Source organism: Peromyscus californicus, unplaced genomic scaffold (genome assembly GCF_007827085.1).
Source record: "Peromyscus californicus insignis strain IS unplaced genomic scaffold, ASM782708v3 Scaffold_8__1_contigs__length_139910024, whole genome shotgun sequence".
Lineage (NCBI taxonomy): Eukaryota > Metazoa > Chordata > Mammalia > Rodentia > Cricetidae > Peromyscus > Peromyscus californicus.
This window is the reverse complement of record NW_026294606.1, coordinates 29,098,004-29,116,419: the sequence shown is the minus strand read 5'-3', so window position 1 is coordinate 29,116,419 and position 18,416 is coordinate 29,098,004.

The window sequence follows — 18,416 nt, the reverse complement described above, 5'->3', positions numbered from 1 at the left end:
ACAGAACATCCCACAGCAGAAACTCAAAGCAATTCCACTAAAATCAAGAACAAGACAAGGTTGCCCATTCTCTCCATACCTATTTAATATAGTACTTGAAGTCTTAGCTATAATAATAAGACAAGTGAAGGAGACTGAGGGGATACAAATTGGAAAGGAAGATCTTTATATGCAGATGATATGATAGTATATATAAGTTGCTCTAAAAATTCCACCATGTGACTCCTAAAGCTGATAAACACTTTCAGCAAAGTAGCTGGAATATAAAATTAACTCATAAAAATCAGTAACCCTCTTATATACAATTGACAGATGGACTGACAAAGAAATCAGGAAAACAACATCTTTCATAATAGCATCAAATAATATCAAATATGTTGGAGTAACTCTAAACAAGCAAGTAAAAGACTTTTATGATAAAAACTTTTAGATATTGGAGAAAAAAATTGAAGAAAATATCAGAAAATGGAAATATCTCCCATGCTCAAGGCTCAGCAGGATTGATTTAGTAAAAATGGCCATCCTACCAAAATCAATCTACAGATTCTCTGCAATCCCCATCAAAATTCGAAAACAATTCTTTATAGATCTTGAAGGACAATTTTCAACTTCATATGGAAACAAACAAACAAAACCCAGGAAAGCTAAAAAGAAATCCTGAATAATAAAAGAACTGCTAGAGGTAGCACCTTCCTGAATTTCAAGTTGTACTACAGAGCTATAATAATAAAAACAGCATGGTATTGGCACAAAAACATAGAAGTTGATCAGTGGGATCAAATTTAAGACCTCCATATAAATCCACACACTTATGAACACCTCATTTTTTATAAAGAATCCAGAAATATGCACTGAAAAAATAGAGACAGCATCTTCAACAAAAGGTGCTGGTCAAACTGAATGTCTGCATGTAGAAGAATCCAAATAGATCCAAAGTTATCACTTTGAAGAAAACTCGACTCCAAATGGATCAAAGACCTCAATATAAGACCAGATACACAGAAGCTGACAGAATAGAAAGTAGGGAACAGCCTTGAACTCATTGGCACAGGAAAAGACTTTCTGAACAGAATACTGTCAGCACAGGCACTAAGATCAACAATAAATGGGACCTCGTGAAACTGAAAAGCTTCTGCATGGCAAAGGACACTGCCATTTGGACAAAGAGGAGGAAGCCTACAGAATGGGTAAAGATTTTTACAAACTACACATCTGATCGGGGGCTAATATTCAAAACATATAAAGAACTCAAAAACTAGATATCAAGAAAACAAATAACCCATTTAAAAACAGATCTAAACATTCTCCAAAGAGGAAAGTCAAATGGTTAAAAATACTTAAAGATATACATGTTCAACATCCTTAGTCATCAAGGAAATCCAAATCAAAAATAATTTGAGATTTCCTATTATACCTATTAGAAAGGCTATGATCAATAAAACAAGTTACAACTCATGCTGGCTGGCCAGGATGTGAAGAAAGAGGAGTAACATTCATCCATCACTGGTAGAAATACAAACTTGAACAGGCACTATAGAAATCAGTGTGGCAGTTCCTCAGGAAGATGGGAATCCATCTACCTCAAGATCTGGCTGTACCACTTTTGGGCATATACCCAAAGAACTCTTCTTCCTACCACAGAGACACTTGCTCAACATGTTCATTGCTGCTCTATTCACAATAGCCAGAATTTGAAAACCATTTAGATTACCCTCAACAGAAAAATGGATAAAACAAATGTGATACATTTACACAATGGAGTATTTACTCTGCTGTTAAAAAATGAAATAACAAAATTTGTAGGTAAATGGATGGACTAGAAAAAAAATCACTTGAGTGAGGTAACCCAGTCCAAGAAAGACAAATATGGTATGTATTTGCTTATATGTGAATATTAACTGTTTAGTCAATAATAACCAAGCTACAATCCATAGAACCACAAAGATTAGGTATAGAGTAAGAGTAGCCCTCTTATATACCTTGGAACACTCAGCCCTAAATAGGATGTCTTTATCAAATTCCTTCTCTCCTGGCTCAGGGAATCCCATGGAAGAGGAGGTGGAGAGAGTGGAAGAGCCAGAGGGGATGGAGGACACCAAGAAAACAAGGCCCTCTAAATCAACATGATCAACATACATGTAAACACAGAGACTGGGGCAGCATGCACTGGGCCTGCAAGGGTCTGTACCAGATGGGGCCATAGAGCTGAAAGGAGAAGAGGACACACCTCCCATCCCTAACCCAGAAGCAATCTCCAGTTGACAGCCACTTGCAAAAGAAAATTTAATTTCCCCCAAGGGAGTCTCACTGGGGAAATAAACTAATCTTAAGGGTAGGCTGCATGCTCTGCAATAGATGGACAAGAAACCAACAGCATCTTCAAATGTTCCTTGTCTCATAACATTGTCAGGGATTTTTTTAATTTTATTTTATTTATATATTTTTTCTTCTTTCTCTCTTTTTTTAAAGGTTTATTATTTACTTTATGTATGTGGATCTTTTGTCTACATGTGTGTCTGCACATCAGAAGAAGGCATCATATCCCATGGGGCTAGCTAAAAATGGTTGTGAGTTGCCATGTGGGTACTGGGAATTGAACTCAGGACCTCTGGAAAAGCAGCGAGTGCTCTTAACCACTGAGCCATCTCTCTAGGCCCCTCTTCTCTCCTTTTACCATATAGGTCCTTTGCATATATATTACAGCTTCCAGTTTAGTGTTTTTAGGGGATTCCTGAGTGTGTGAGCAAGTGAGTTTCAGGTGCTAGTGCCTTGTCTTGGACTCATTTGTTTATTTGTTTGTTTGTTTGTTTGTTCCTATTCTGGTGTGTTAGTTTCTGTTTTATCTTATTATATTTTATTATTTTCCCATAAAAACCTGTTTATTCTCTGATGAGAAGCAGGAATGGGGCAGATAGGGTTGGGAGGGGAGATGGGGAAGGAAGTGGGAGGAGTAGAGGGGAAACCATCATCACCATATAGTACTTGGATAAAACATCTATTTTCAATAAAAGAAAAGAGAGAAAGAGGGAAAATGTCCAGGAAGTGTAAGAAAAAATAATCATCAGAATGTTTCTTAATACAACATCCGTGCCTAACCGTTTTGTAGTTCTTTCCACGGGCAGTCAGGTCTGTATCCACCTACTGTCCACCACACAGTGAGGGCTTCAGACAAATTCATGGTGTACCGTAACTTAAACTATGACTTGAGTGGCAAGAATCCCCAGGACACTGCAGAAAACACTTACCATATTTCATTGATTCTAAGATGCAAATACTTTATACCTCTGAAATCCAGATGCCCCTTCCACATGGACAGCATTGCACAATCACCATCTGCAAGGAGACAGCCGTGGCACAAATGTACAGAATGATTACACTGATGCCTTGTAAGAGCAAGAAAGTACTTACAGCAAAGGGTCTTAGTCAACGAAACAAGAAAAATGCCCTAGACCAAAAGACATGATGTTAGATTAAAAGCATCTTGGTGCTAGAGAGATGGTTCAGAGAGGGGAGTGCTTGCCAGGCACTTTTTAACCTGGAATTCTATACTCAACCAAACTACCAGTTAAGTGGACAGACTGAAGACCTTTTCAGACTCACATGAGGACCCAAACTCAGTCTACAGAACTATATAAAAAAAAAATTCGGCAGGCGTTCTGGTGCAATGCTGAGGCAGACAGAGAGCAGCAGATCCTCTTGGCTCACTGGCCAGCCACTCTAGCTTTAAGCTCCAGCCAAGGAGAGACTTTCAAACAACAAGGTAGATGACTCCCAAATAACAACAGGCAAGGTTGGCCTCTGGTGTCTACATGCATGCACACACACATCCATGTACATACACATACACACACACACACACACACACACACACACACACACACACACACACACACATACACATATGCCCAAAGGGGCACAAATGCACCCCAAAATTTTTTTAAAATCTCACCAAGTCCCAGAAGAGAAACCAAGATAGACAGACCTACAAGGAGTACATCATTGTGCTGTCTCAGATCACAAGGGACCGAGAGAAGAATCTATAAACCTCAGAAGAGACAGAAGAAAAAAGCATGGGTTTCATTCAATAGGCCAGATTGTGACGAACTAAAACCTCTAAATTTCTAAAGTATGTTTTTTTAAACCTACAATTCTATACTCAACTACCAGATAGGTAAGAGGACAGACTGAAGACCTTTTCAGACTCACAGGGGGAGAGGAAGGTTGGTGGGTGAAGAAAGAGACCAAGGCTGCTGTTCATTAATCCAAAAAAGGGTAACCACTGATGTTTACAGCAGAGCTAAAAGAATTTGCCTTTAAAAAATAAAACAAAACCAGGCATATTTGGATTGGAGAAGCTCAGTGGTAGAGTGTTTGCTGAGCATTTGCAAGGCCCTAGGTTCGATCCCCAGGATGGAAGAACATACTGACAGATATGTAAAACTGGAAGAGTTGGTACTGAATTAGTGAGAATTACACAGCAAACTAAGCAAATGAAATAAGAAGCCGATGATTAATTCTATGGGGGAGAAAAAGGCATAAGAAGGGAAAGTTAATCACATGGACTGCACCACTCAGAATGCAGAGTTATGATAAACTCTGAATGACAAGGCGAGGAAAATTAGAATTTATCTATATTGGGGGAACACAGAAGATAACTATGTGTATAAAAGAGAATAAATCCTTAATTGCAGGAAACACTGTTGAGTTTCTTTCTCCAATCAAGATATCTGTTAAATATACTGTATTATATACATTCTCATATGTTAAAAATACAGCAGTGACTTTCTATAGAATTTGTGAAATCAGCACATGTACACACACACACACACACACACACACACACACACACACATACACCATGCACCTCTGGAGAGCAGGGGGACTCCTGGCTGGTGACAGAGCACAAGAGCCCACAGTCAGTAACTCCTGTGAGATGGCAGTTGCCTAATCTCTCATAATCAGCCATGTGGAATCGTGTTAATATTCTACTTTACACAATGTAACTTCAGTAAAACTTAAAGTCAAATTTTAGGAATGGAGAAAAGAGTGAGTGTGACCCTGGAGTGCAAATGTGGGTTGACTGACAGGTGTGTCCCCCGCCAGCAGAGGGACAAAATATTCACTTCTGGATAAATCCCCAACTGTTCTAATCCGTCCAGATAGCCCACCAGCTAGCTGAACAAAACCCCTTAGCCGCCACACATAATCCCACCAACAAAATAGAATTCAAAGCCCTTTCTGGTTGTAGATAATCAGACACAATGTAGAAATAAACAGTAATTCTGAAAACCATTTGTTTCTCACTTGGATGATTTCTGATAGAATCAGAAGGATTGGGGGAAATGTACAGAGAGAATATGGACATTAATACAGAGTAGGCATGGCAGCAAATATTCAAGGGACTTCCCATTCTAAACTGCCAATAGAGCGTATTTAATCCATTCATAGGAACTTCCTACACAGTTGGAACATCTGGGCCTGTTGCATGTTCCACTCCCAAGTTCTTCTGTCACCCTCTCCTGAGATGGTGGAGACACCAGTGACCTTTACCTGTCAATATGATGCTTGCTGCTCTACTCTAATTTTCTGTAACCTTCAGTAACAGCTCACTAAATGGCTAGTCTCCTAGAACATATCTTATACTACCTTGGTAACAACAGGCTGTCCTGATGACTATTTCTTGACATAGTCACTAGTCTAACTAGTCACTTTCACCTTTCCCTTTGCTTAAGACAACTGCAGTGTCTCCTCACAGCATCCCATTATTGTTGTTGACGTTCTCTGAGCATTCTTCACTCAGCAGCTAGCTAATGCTTAAGAATTATAAGCCAGACAATCAGTCCTCTTAAAATGCTCCCGTGGCTGCAATTATGTTAAGCCAAACTCCTCACCCAGGGCTACCTAGGAGCACATGACCTAACACTCTGTAACGGCTGCCCAGCTGTGGTTACCTCATTGGCCACCCTGTCTTCCAGGTGTCGGGTCCCATGTACCATTCCGACTGTTGCCTTCCTGGCCACTGGCTCTAACAAATACCCCCTGTCACTCACCGTCACTCACATCTCCCTGCTCGTTTCTTTCATGACACTACACACTGAAGTTTTTTGCTTACTTGTCAATTTACATGATTGCAACTTCTTCCCTACATGGGTCCAGGAGGTTAGAAACCTTGCCCATCTTGCTCAGTGTTAGCTCAGAGTGAAAACGAAGGCGTATTCGTTTTAATCAACTAGGTACTATTTGATTGGGAAGGCATATAATAACCCAGGGTAGAGAAGAATAAACAAAAGACCCTAGAGAAAACAAATACAGGCAATAGCAGGAACTGCCAATGTTTTCTGATAGTTTCTCAGACAAATGCTAGAGCTCTTTTCTGTGGTTTGGATGGAGCTTGTCCCCAGAAGCCTGTGTGTTGGATGTCTAGTTCACAAAGTGGTAGAGAGGGAAAGGTGGAGCCTAATGGGTGGGAATTAGGTTATTGAGGGTATAACTTTTGAAAGGGATTAATGTTGGTCTCACTGAATGAGTTTTCCTTGAGGGAGAGAAAGTATGTGTGTGTGAGAGAGAGACAGAGACAGAGACAGACAGAGACAGACAGACAGACAGACAGACAGAAGTTAGCTGGGTATGATGTTATGCACCTGTAATCCCAGATCCCAGCATTTGGAAACTGAGGCCAGAGGGTTACAAGTTCCAGGCCAGTCTGAGCTATGCAACGAGGCTGTCTCTCACAAAGCACAAACAAGAGACTGGTCCCTCTCTAGCCTTCTGTCCCTCCATGGCATCTCTCCCTCTTATATATGTTCTTACCGTAATGACACCTGCCCCTGAGCCCTTACCAGAGGCCATGTCAGTGGAGCTGTCTAGTCTCCAAAACTGTGAACTAAGTAAGATTCTTTTTTCTTATAATATGTGTATCCACAAAAAAAAGAAAAAAGTCTTGAAAATGTTTTTGAAAATCTGATTGACAAAAGACCTAAAAGAAAAACATTCATTTCTCAGTTACAAACATAAAAGCAGACATTTAAAGAGAGAGGAGAATTAGTGAGACCATTCATAAAGCATACTGCCTGAGTAGCGCCTGTCTGAAAAAAGAGAAAACACAAGACATAGAATTATTGAAAGATTTCCAGAACAGAAGAAAGCCATAGCTCTAAACATTATCAAGCTAGAAAAAAGGGTTAAAATGCATATGTACATATCATTATGAAAGCTTAGAATGTCAAACTTAAAGATTACTTGAAAAGTAAATTGTCTACCATCTTTGTTACTTTTCAATTGCTATAACCAAACACTATGATCAAGGAAATTTATAAAGAAAGTGTTTAATTGGGATTACAGTTTCAGAGAATTGGAATACATGATGGCAGAACAAAGGCATGGTGATGGGAACAGCTGAGAACTCACATCTTGATCAACACACAGGAAACAGAGAGAGTACACTGGGAATGGTATGAATCCTTGGAAACTTCAAAGCTCTTTCCTCCCATCATCACCAATACCACCCACTCCACAACACACCTGCTCCAAAAAGGCCATACCTCTTAATCCTTCCCAGATAGTTCCACCAACTATGGCCAAGAATTCAACTATGTGAGCCTATAGGGGCCATTTTCATTCAAACCACTACATTCCACTCCCTTCCCCTCATAGACTCATTGTCATACTATAATGTAAAATGCATTTAATCAAACTTCCAAAGTTCCCACAGACTCTCAGTCTCAACACTGTTTAAAAGTCCAAAGTTCAAAGTCTCCTCTGAAACTCAAAGCAGTCTCTGAATTGTAACCCTTGTAAAGTCAAAAATCAAATTATGTAATTCTAATATACAATGGTACAGAATACACATTGCCATTCCAAAAGGGAGGAATAAGGGCATAGTGGGGGAAATACTGGACCAAGGAAAGATCAAAACCTAGCAGGGCAAACTCCAAATCCTGTAGCCTCATCTGATGACAAGGGCTTAGATGCCTCTGGTTTTCCAGCTTTGCTACCTGCTGGTTCCATTCCCTGTGTGCATCTCTCCTTGGCAGAGGTCCCCCAGCTCTGTCACCTCTAATACCTTGTGGTCTCCAATCCAATCCAGCCTCACCTTCACAACCTCACAAAATGATGTCTCGGGCCTCCATGCAGTGAGCTCCCTGCACACACCTGGCTTCAGCGGCAATCCTTAGCTGTGGAGGAAGATTTCACAATCTCTTTACTCATGCATCCTGCATGACTCTAAAGCCAGAGAACCACATACACTACATTGACAAGTTTGACTGCCAGCTTAGGGTGGAGCCTGGCACCCTAGAATCACATTTGCAACAGATTTCTTTTGTTGTTACTTTTTAGTTTTGTTTCTATAAGTTGGAAGCCTACCTGGGTGGGGTCTTGCCCTGAGGTCACGGCTGCCTGCGGGTAGATCACAACCTCCCTGCGGAGTGCCGGATCTTGAAAACCCAGCCCTGGAAACCCAGCTTATTTCACTTGGCAAGTCCTTCTACCTTATGAATGGCATGGAAAATGGAATGTAAAGACATCAAAATGGAGCCAAGTACGGGTATGAATTCAGTCACCATCTCTGTTGAGGGAATGACATGTATTTCCTGTGTCTGGACCACTGAACAGAAGAACAGGAAAGCAATAAAAACACAAGACACAGGAAGAAAGCTCTCTTTGGGGGAAGCGAGGCAGCCGGGGGTAAGATAAGGTAGTCTTGGCTCTTTGCTAGTGCTCTGATCCCTTGGGCTTTTAACTTTGTATTTGGCTCTGTGTTTCTTATTTAATAAGACAGTTTAGAATTTCGTCTACAGGTCACCACTCCTTTTATCTCAGTGCAGTTCAAGCCTCATCTTGATCTTATTATATATTTCAGCATAGGCCTTGGCTCCAGTATTAAATCCCTGTTGCTCTTTTTCTCTTCAAACTGTACATTTGTACATCTTTTTGTGCTATTTCCTTTTTCATTACAGACCTGCATAAGACTGACTACTAACAACAACAGGACAGAGTCAATATTGGGCTATCTTGAAATCTCCACTTAAAAAAAAAAAACAGCTTATTGCTTTTGAATTTAGCCTCAGGAAAATTCTTAGGACAAGGGCAAAAGCAGACACATTCTTTACCAAAACATCGTAAGAATGGTCAATAACCCAGTTGCTAATATTGTTCTCCTCTGAAACCCCTTGAGCTGGGCCTCCACAGGCTCCATTGTTCTCAGCACCACTGTCTTCCAAGCTCCTACTAGGATGGCCCATTAAGCTCCTCTTAGAGTATTTAAACACTTTTTAGTCCAAAACCCCAAAATTTTCCACATTATTCATAAAACAGCATGTTCAGGCCTATCACAACAATATCTCACTCCCTGGTACCAATGTCTGTCTTAGTGACTTTTCTATTGCTGTGACAAACCACCATGACCAAAGAAACTCATAAAAGAAAGTTTAATTGGGCTTACAGTTTCAGAGAGTTAGAATCCATGATGGTGGGAATGGAAAGCATGGCAGCAGGACCAGATGAGAGCTCACATCTTGATCCACAAGTAGAAGACAGAGGGAAAGAGCACACTGAGTCAGCATGAGTCTTTTGGAACCTCAAGTCTTCCCAGACCATTGGCATACCCACTCCAACAAGGCCACACCTCCTAATCCTTCCCAAACAGTTCTACCAACTAGAAACCAAGTATTCAAACATACAAGCCTATGAGGGCAGTTCTCATTCAAATTACCATACCTACAAAGAAACAAGAATCATATTGGTAGCTGGGCAGTGATGGCACACGCCTTTGATCCCAGCACTCAGGAGGCAGAGGCAGGCAGATCTCTGTAAGTTCAAGGCCAGCCTGGGCTACAGAGTGAGTTCCAAGAAAGGCGCAAAGCTATACAGAAAAATCCTGTCTCAAAAAAACAAAAAAACAAAAGAATCATATTGGTAAGGAATTGTTTTAGGTACTTGAGAATGAACCAAAGACATTTCTACCACCGCGCTACACATCCAGACCCAACACTGAGTTTTCCTACTTTGTACTGAGAATTGAACTTAGTACCTGGCAAATGCTAAGCATGTTCTCTACCATTGAATTTTATCCCCAGCCTAGCAATGAGGCAAACAATGAGGCAACAAGTCCAGGCCATATGACAATGGGATTTTAGCTTTAAGTTTCAAGGAAATTTTATTTTAAGCATAGAATTTGATGCTTTCCAAAGTTATCAAGAATAAGAATAAAATCTAGACAGTGATGTCTAAATTGGAACTGATCTTATCACATATTGATCTTCTCTGCAAGCACTGTTCAAGTACATATCTCAGCCAAACAAGAAAGGAGTGGGTGGTATAGTGGAACTTTGTTGTCAACTTGACTATATTTGGAAGTATCTTAGAAACACACTCTGGGCATGTCTGTGACGGGGTTTACAAAAAGGTTTAAGGGAAGATGGAAGACCCACCCTGGGTGTAGGCAGAAGATGGGCTGAAGTCCTGGACTACATAGAATGGAAACAGGCAAAAGCCAGCTGAGCTCCACCCATCATCTCTCTGCTCCCTGACTACAGACACCATGGGACCATCACTTCACAGTCCTGCCACGATGACTTCTCCATCATGAGGGGTCGCATCCCCTTAAAGCAGGAAGCAAAGCCAACTTCCTTCTTTAAATTGCTTTTGTCTCATCAATGAGAAAAAGTAACTCATATAAAAAAAAGTCACAGAGGGGGACTGGAGAGATGGCTCAGTGGGTAAGAGCATTTGCCAAGCTCAGATCCCCAGCACCCATTAAAAAAAAAAAAGCCAACCATAGCTACACAAGCCTGTAACCTCAGCCCTGGAGTGGAGAAGGAACGGAGATAGGAGGATTTCTGGGGCGTGTTTGCCAACCAGACTAGCATGATGGTTCACTGGGGTACCTTGTCTCCAGGACTAAGGTGGGGAGAGAAAAGGCAGGGCATCTCCAGCCTCCTCAATGGCCTCCACATGTGAGCACATACACCACATGTGTACCAGCGCACCACAAACACGTTCGCTGACCACGCATACAAGGTCACAGATACAGTAGTCTTAATCCATGAGAGGATGAAAAGTCTCCACCCGCCCCAAGTGGTAGCGGTGCAGCAGGCCCAGGAAACAGTCCAAGTTAGAACCTAGAAAACAGAAAAATCCAACCCGTTCTAAAATAAGTATATTCATAAAGAAAACAGATTCCCCTCAAGAAATATAGAGTTTAATAGTTGGATAATTTAATATAAGATGGATATATACCTGTAGCATGAATCTTAAAGAGTCTTATTAACAAAACAAACCTGGAGCCAGGTACTGGAGTCAATGCTGGAAGATCAGAGAAGCAGAACAAGCCACAGCTACCTCACCTTGCCAGTTCCTCAGCTGATCCTGTTTCCTCAGACTGGAAGCTTCTGAGTTCTCATCCAAATGGATCTCAGCTGAACTGCTTCTCAAAAGCCTGAAAGCTTAACCAGGCTTAGTTCCTGGTTTTCACGCCTTATATGCCTTTCTGCTTTCTGCCATTACTTCCTGGGATTAAAGGCTCACTTCCTGGGATTAAAGGTTCTTGTTACCACACCTGGCTGTTTCCAGTATGGCCTTGAACTCACAGAGATCCAAATGGATCTCTGCCTCTGGAATTCTAGGATTAAAGGTGTGTGTGCCACCATTTTCTGGCCTCTATATCTAGTGGCTGTTCTGTTCTCTGACCCCAGATAAATTTATTAGGGTGCACAATATTTTGGGGAACATAATATCACCACATATACCACAATGACAAAAGCAGTTATAGCTGCCCTCCATCCCCAAGGGTCCACCATCCTTGGATTCAACCAGCATGGATAAAACAGGAAAAAACCTGCATCTGTATAGAACATGTGTGGACAATTTTTTCTTGTCATTAGTCCCCAAGCCAGTGGTTCTCAACCTATGGGTTGCTGCCCCTTTTGGGGGTTCAACAACCCTTTTACAGGAGCTGTATATCAGATATTTACATTACAATTCAGAACAGTAATAAAATTACAGTTATGAAGCAGCAATGAAATAATTTTATGGCTGGGGGTCGTTACAACATAAGGAATTGTATTAAAAGTTCACAGCAGTAGGAAAGTAAGAACCCCTATCTTAAACAACGCAGCATACACCTATTCTGTAACATTCATTTTGTGTTAGATATTAAACCTACATAACTTAAAAGGTATGGGAGAATGGACTTAGGCTATACACGGTGTTACAACAGATTTAAGCACCCATGACTTTTGGCTTTGATTTTCCGGAACTGATCTCCACAGATACTCAAGGATGATTTAGTTACTGTATGCTACCCTTCTTCCCCTTTCATAGAAATAGCTCTTCCTGCTGATTTTTGAGAACTGTTTTCTCCATCAAGTTCCCAGGTCTACTAACTTAAGATCCCATTCTTTCTCTCCTTACAGAGTCACATCACACAGTTGTTCACTGAGCACATGTTTACATAATCCTAATATTCAATTCTATAGATGGACTGTCAATATTCAGCATCCACCCACAGACAAAAATGTAAGAGAATGGTATAGAAAAGAACACGTGTTAGGGAACCAGGCATTGAGGGCTTGATGTGTCGCTCTGTTGCCTTCTGTTTAGGAAGCCCTGGATTGATAGACATTGAAGTGTTCCAATGTGGAAGTCAGGGGTTAAGAGATCACTAGAGCCAGAACAAGGCAGGGAATCTGGAAGAACTGATATTCTTACTGTAACAGTGAGAAACCAGGGAAAACTCCAGTTCTAGGTGAAAATATAAAAGTTCAAGACTACGCTTTGCTGGGTATGGTGGTGCACATCATTGATCCCAGCATTGGGGGCAGGCAGAATGAGATAGATCTCTGTGAGTTCTAGGCCAGCCCTGTCCACATAGTGAGACTGTATCAAAAAATAATTTTTTGTTTAAACTTGTAGTAATAGACAAGAGAGAAACTAAAAATAAAACATAACAAATAAAAAGGAAAGACAGATTCATCATTGTCATGACAGGGAGATAATAGCTACTGTTTAGAAACTTACAAGTCAAAGAACAAAAGTGAAGTCACATTATTTAGAATTCTGGCAGGAACCAGCAGAGGACTCAAGGTAGACATTTTGAAAGTTACACCTCTATGGAGAAAATTGACCTGAGGTGGCTGAAGGAGAGAAACTGACTTTTCATTTCTGTCTCTCACATCATTCAAGATGTTTTTTATATGGGTTACTGTAAGAAAGTATTCATGTTTAAAAATTAAGATTTACATTCAAAAAATTCACGTGCAATTTAAAATGGAGATGATTAAGGTCTAAACAACTAAGATCTTCTTGACTGACGTTATCACTGAGAGGATAATCCCGTGAGATCCTTCCAGAGCTAAAAGCCTATGATTCAGTGTCTTGGAATTGGACTTTAGAAGTACATTGTCACTACTTCTGATCTCAACTTTGTAAACAGAGACAGTCTCCATGTGCATGTCTGTCCTCTTTACCTAATTCACACCAAGGGGAGCGTCTACTTGGAAACAACCCCTTGGACAGTATCTTCCCTTAAGCCAGCTTTTGAGATTAGTTTTCTTGAAAGATTTATGCTGAAAGCCTAAATAAAGCAGACTGCCAAGTGCTCAGACTAGTGCAACAGTCTCCAAGGCAAGGACAGTATGCTCTACTGTACCCGTCTGACTTAGGAGGACATCAGGTCTCAGATCAGTAAGTTACCCTCCCAAGAGCTCCCGGCAACTAAATGATAAAGATCAGAGGGACTGGCCTCTTGTAGAACAGATGGCTTCCAACAGATTTAAAAAAACAAAAAACAAAAAAAAAACCCAAAACAGAAATCTGAAAAATTAATTATCAGGAAAATTAAAAATCAAAGCCATAATAACATCACTTCAGACTTGTTAGCTATTGTCAAAAAGAAGGAAAGAAAGAGAGAACGAAAACAACAAAAGATAACAAGCACTGGTGGGCAGGAAAGTGGGGAAAAGGGAACCTTTGCACACTGTTAGCAGGAATGTAAATTGGTGCAGTCATTATGGAAAAGTTTGGAAAGAGCCGCAAAATATTAAAAATAGAATTACCATATGATCCAGCAATCTGACTTCTGAATATATTTCCAAAGGCAATGAAAGCAAGATCTCGAAGAAATATTTGCATTCCTATCTGCATTGTAGCGCTATGCATATCACAGTAGCCGAGGGACAGAATCAGCCCAAGTGTCCATCAACAGAACAAATGGATAAAGAAAATGTGGTGCATATATACAATGAAATATCACCTGGCTTTGAAAGAGAAGGAAGCCTTTCCATTTGGGACAACGTGGGTGAAACTAGAGGGCATTATGCTAAGTAGACCAAGACAGCCCCAGACAGACAACTGCTACATCAGCTCCCTCACATCAGGAAACTAAACCAGGTAAACTCATGGAAACAAAAGGAAACTGCTGCTTGCCGGGGGCTGGGGTGGGATGCTGGCAAAGGATATAGGGTTTCCATGACACAGGATGCTTGCACTCTCATGATCGAATGTGCAGCATGGCTACAACACTGCTGGGTGGTGCTTGCAATGTGCTAAATGAATAGATCTTAAGTGTCCTCAAAAAAAAATAAATAAAAATTTTAAAGAGAACACTGTCCAGACTCATTTTATATGCAACTTCTAAGCTTGTATAAAAAAGTTAAGCAAGCGCAGCTTTTGAAGGGAAAACTGAAGGTCAATACCATTCATGAACATAAATCCAAAACTCCTGAACAAAGTCTTGGCAAACTGAATCTGGCAACTTCGCAGAGTAGAAAAACACCATGACCAGCTGAGTCTCTTCCAAGAACGAAAGCTCGGGTCAATAGTAGAGTACACAGTAACATATTCTATCTCATTAATGGGAGAAAATCATATTGTTATCTGAACTGATACAGTAGAGCAGTTAATAAAATTTAAACCAGCATTCATGAAGCAAAAAAAAAAAAAAATGCAAACTGGTGAGAGAAAGGAATGTATGGAACATGTCAAAGAGCACCTCCCAACTCACAAGAACAAAATAAAAATGGATTCAATTGTGAAATATAAACACAGCTCTTTACAACCAAGTACAATAGCCCAGCACAGATGTGCACATCTGTAGTCCTAGCACCCAGAACGGCAAGGCAGGAGGATTGCTGGACCCCAGGAATTTGAGGCCAGCAGAGGTAACACAATGAGTATCTCTCCCAAAATGGTACGTCATTTACAATAGTAACAAAATACGTTGAACAAAAGATATGCAAGGCCTTTGGGGAGAAAATTAAACAACATACGACTGTCAAGAAAATATTAAATAAAATCCAAATAAAGCTGAGGGCATCCCAGTGGTATAGTACTTACTGAGTACACATAAAGCCCTGGGTTCATTCCCTAGTACCACAACAAAGGACCTAAATACACAGAATGGCATCATTTTACTGTACATAGAAGGTAGACTGGGTTAAAGATATCAAATTCTTTACAAATTGTTCTCCAAATTCAATATAATTTTAATAAAAATCTTAATAAGGTATTTTTCAAGACTTAAAGTAATTCTAGAATGTATATAAAGTCAATGCAAAAGGGCTTAGGCAAATAAAATATTCTGCCAGATGCATTAAAAGCAATTAGGATTGTGTGTTTAAAAACACACAATGAGTGAAAAGCGGATCCTGCCGACTACGGGAAAAAAAACAATGTCTTGCCGGGTGGTGGCGGCGGCGGCGGCGGCGGCGGCGACGCACGCCTTTAATCCCAGCACTCAGGAGGCAGAGCCAGGAGGATCTCTGTGATTTCAAGGCCAGCCTGGTCTAGAGAGCGAAATCCAGGAAAGACGCAAAGCTACACAGAGAAACCCTGTCTCGAATAACCAAAAAAAAAAAAAAAAAAAAAAAAAGAAAGAAAGAAAAGAAAAGCAGACCTGTAGAACAAAAAAGTATTGCAAAATGAGACACACTCAAATGAACCTGGCACTTTAGAACAGGGGGATATTCATGCAAAAAAAAATTAACATGGATTTTTGTCCCACACATACCTAAAAGCCAATTCTAGCTAGTGTAGTTCCAGCTATTGTAGAGACAGAGGCAGAAGGATCACTGAGCCCAGGAATTCAATACCAGTCTGAGTAAAGCAATGAAATTCCATCATATATATATATATATATATATATATATATATATATCCAACTCTGATGAGTCAGGAACTAATAACAAAATCAGGACTTTTAAAACATCCTAATGAGCTGAAGCAGGCGGATCTTTGTGAGTTTGAGGCCGGCCTAGTCTACAGGGTGAGGCACAGGCACAAGACAGCCAGGGCTACAGAGTGAAACCCTGTCCCGGGAGGGAAAAAAAATCCTAATGATTTAGGACAAGATTTATTTTAAAACCAAGCAAGAAAAATACAACCTACAAAGAAAATATTATTAAAGTTGAGTAATACACAGGCTTTTGCATGACTAGGAGAAAGTAAGAAGATAAGCCTGAACTTGGAAGGCTTGAGAATCCCAGAGAAAGAGAAAAAGAAAAGGAAAGAGAAAGGACAGGGAAAATACAGCAAGAGGTCTACTGCGAAGAGGAAACACCAATAGACAAAATACATAAGACACCACCAACTCATTATTAATCATGGAGCACAAATTAATATCGTACTAAAATAACCTTTCAAAAGCAAAAACCCAACAAACCCATGCTCTGGCAAGGACACTGAGCCACAGACATTCTCATACATTGCCGCCAGGAGTACATATTGGCCCAAGTACCAGAGAAAGAAATTGGCATTGCTTCATGTGGCAGATATTGGAAACTGGTTAGTCAACTTTCATTCCAAACTCCTTCTAGTAGGCCTCCCTAGATTTCAAAGACAGAAAACTCAAAAAGTATTTCCAAGACACCAGTAGCACTCCATTGTAATTAAGGCTTTCCCCATCCAACATTCCCACTGAGATTGGACTGAGTTAAGTGGGAAGCCAGGCAGGGCTGAGGGTATTCATTTCGTGGGCAAGGACTATAATGGTGACTTCCCAATTTGAGAAGGTGGTTTCAGAGCACAGGCTTGGTTCTGGAGCCAGCAGGTCTAACCATGGCTTCTTGATTTAGCTCGAGTGCTTCCCTAATTGTACCTAAAGCCCTGTGGCTTTGGAGCCAGAATTGAATTGGCCACATTCTGGTTCAAAGCACAGTTTCCTCTTGAAAAAGAAAGTGGTAGCTTCCCTGGTGGCCCTATCCTTTGGTGTGGCTTTGGGAATCATTCCTACAAGTTCTGTCTGGAGTCTATTCAGCCCTACCAACAATTCTGTAAATGATCAATAACCTATTAAAAAAATTCCTTTCTGCTTTAATGAATGTCCACTGTTCTTTGTAACTGCATCTTAACCAATGTACCTAGCAAAGTTGAACTTATACATCATCTACACTCCAGCAATCACAATCCTAGATATATAGTCTAAAGAAACCCTTCATATATAAGCCAACACTACATACAAGGATATTTATTGAAGCATTGTTCTTAATTTTAAAAATTTTTTTAAAAAAACCTTGCACTAATGAGATGGCTCAGCAGTTAAGAGCACTTGCTGCCAAACCTGACAACTAGAGTTCAATTTCAAGGACCCACGTGGTGAAATAAACTAACTGACTCCTACATATGCTCTGACCACACACACTCGGTGTCATGTGTGAACATGCACATACACACTCACATTAAATAAATACATCTGATTTTAAGGAATGTTTTAAACTAGCAACAACCCAGTGTCTATTGAGAGTAGAAAGTTATAATCAAGAGAACACTACACAAATATGAAAATGAATGACCTGTGTCTTTGTCTTTCAGCACGACTAGATTACAAAATTAATGTACAATGGAAAACTCACTACAGAATATATACAACATTTGCCTAGCATATTCAAGACCCTTGTTTGATCTCTGGTATCATAGGAGAGAGGGTAGAAAGATGGTAAGAGCCAGAGGACCAGGACATCACTAGGACAGTGTCTTCTAGATAGAATAGAGATACTGTAGCCATGAAAACTCAACAATATGGTTACGTAAATAAGACCTTTGTGATGGCAATACCAGTAAACATGCCAATGTGGATGGGAAAATTTCATAAAGCCTCATCCCTGGATGAAGAAACTGTAGACAATTAATGGCTACTGAGAAAGGGATAATCAATTTTCTCTGGGGATGAGCCTCCTGAAAGGTTACTCAACCACAAATGGCCAGTCCCAAATACATGTACATACAAGAAACACTAAATGGACTCAGTGGGTCGTGCGTGTGTGTGTGTGTGTGTGTGTGTGCGTGTGTGTGTGTGTGTGTGTGTGTGTGTGTGTGTGTGTGTGCACGTGTGTATAAAATTGTAGAACAAGATTTCACAAATTTGAGAAAAAAGTGGGAAGGTTATAGGAGGAATTAAAGGATGAGAGATATGAATGTTGTAA